Consider the following 1,779-nt stretch of genomic DNA (forward strand, 5'->3'; position numbering starts at 1 on the left):
ACAGGAACAGCTTCCTAGGTCACTGCCACAGTAGTAGCGACAAGACGGCTGAGCTGCATGTGGAAAATAGGTGTCATGTCAATAAGATTCACTGATGGCAGAAAATAACGAGGTTGTGTTGAGTGTTTCACCTGTTGTAGGTTCAACGGTTGTCGTCTGACAATAAGCTAAAGCAAAGAAGAAAGTAATAAGAAGTTATCAATCGTATTTTTGTGTCAAAAATGTATGTATAGAATGTGTTTGATCTAATCTGGGATTAAAAAACATGAACAGTGCGAAGAACATTTTTTATAGTCTCATGTTTTGTATTATTCTGGCCTGAGATCATGAATTTTATGTATATATATATATATATATATATATATAGCTTCATTCTGTCCCCTTCTAATGCTTTTAGTTTGCTATTTAATTTATTATTTTATTTTAATGCTTTGCTTTTTGTGTTGAATGCACTTTTTGGGTAGTTTTACAGTTAGTGTAGCTTTGAAACATTTATTAAATGTATATTTGTGTGGCGCTCATGAACAGAATAAAAATTACAGTCAAGTTTACTTATCTCCATTTAGTTAGCTTAGTGCAAGATTTAAAAGAAAAAAACCTAGCAGGATAAAAATGAGAGAATTTCATTCATCTCATTGGTTATGTCCAAATTCCTCCACTACTTACTTTTTAGTGTGTTACCTATTTTGTAGTGCTGCCCGAACTGACAATTTTGAATTTAATGCCCTAAAAATTTCCCATAAGTCTTTGCGAAAAACTAATGTGCCTCAATACTCTCAATTAACAAATATAGACCACAATGCATTGCGTTTGAACAATTTTTGTCATTTTATTTTTAAAAAGTATCCACAATTTTGATAATCAGAATACTGTAGTCATAAATAGACGTAAAATGAAATTAAATTCATGAAATCGGTGACGTCATACTCACCCAATTAAAAGAAAAAAAGTTGTCAGCATGTGTTGGAATTGCTTATAAATGTAGGACTCTAGATATTCCTGCACTATATCGTTTTTTTAGTAGTTAGAGGTTAGGGTGGGAATCCGAGTTAGTTTACATTAATTCTTACCCTCATAGTCCCAACAACAGTTTCCTCTGTCTCTGCAAGATGAAGAGCAAGAACAGTTTCCAACCTGATAGCCACAGTTAAATCGACAGGAACCTTCATCTGTAGAGAACAAGATGTAAAAACACATCAGTACAAATCTGAAGGTGAAAACAGGACATATTTTTCTTATTTAACTTTTATGAATCTCGTATTAAAATAAAGTACTAGATATGCTCACCCGCTACTATGTAGTCGGCACTGAACCCTAAGCGGGTGATAGTGCCATCACTGGTGAAACGCACGGTTAGATAGCGACCAGTAGAGTAGAAGATGGAATTGCTAGCCTGGCAGTATGTTCCCAAAAGTCTGGATCCGGTGCTGGAGCCATCATAGACCCAAATGTTGTCATAGCTACACTCAATGCTGTGACGAGCACAAGAAAAAAATGTAGCTTTTACTCTAAAGTATCCACCATAAATACTTTTCTATCAGAACATCTCACCTCACACAACACTTACTTTACACTATAGAACTCCAGCTGCACAATTCCTCTGCTTGGTCTGATGTACCATACACAGTCAGCATTGTTATGGTAGTAGTTTGGATAGTTGGGGCTGTGGAAAGTGCCGTAGCTGCCAGACAAGTAGTCACCACAGGGTGCAGCTGGACCAACAACATTTAACAGCAGTTAAAAAATGTACACCTTGGCAATGGGGGAGACAAGACCAAC

General features: G+C 36.1%; 1 long non-coding RNA gene across 1 annotated transcript; it reads right to left on the reverse strand.

Annotated features, from left to right (window-relative positions):
* LOC112139295 lies at positions 1–1,709 on the reverse strand. The gene is made up of 5 exons (XR_002917962.2): positions 1,568–1,709; positions 1,288–1,472; positions 1,071–1,169; positions 132–167; positions 1–53 (listed from the first exon to the last, which is right to left on the reverse strand). It is a non-coding gene; the product is annotated as an uncharacterized LOC112139295 (long non-coding RNA).
* Positions 1,710–1,779: the final 70 nt, after the last annotated feature.

This window comes from Oryzias melastigma, unplaced genomic scaffold (assembly GCF_002922805.2).
Source record: "Oryzias melastigma strain HK-1 unplaced genomic scaffold, ASM292280v2 sc04372, whole genome shotgun sequence".
In the NCBI taxonomy this organism is placed as follows: Eukaryota; Metazoa; Chordata; class Actinopteri; order Beloniformes; family Adrianichthyidae; genus Oryzias; species Oryzias melastigma.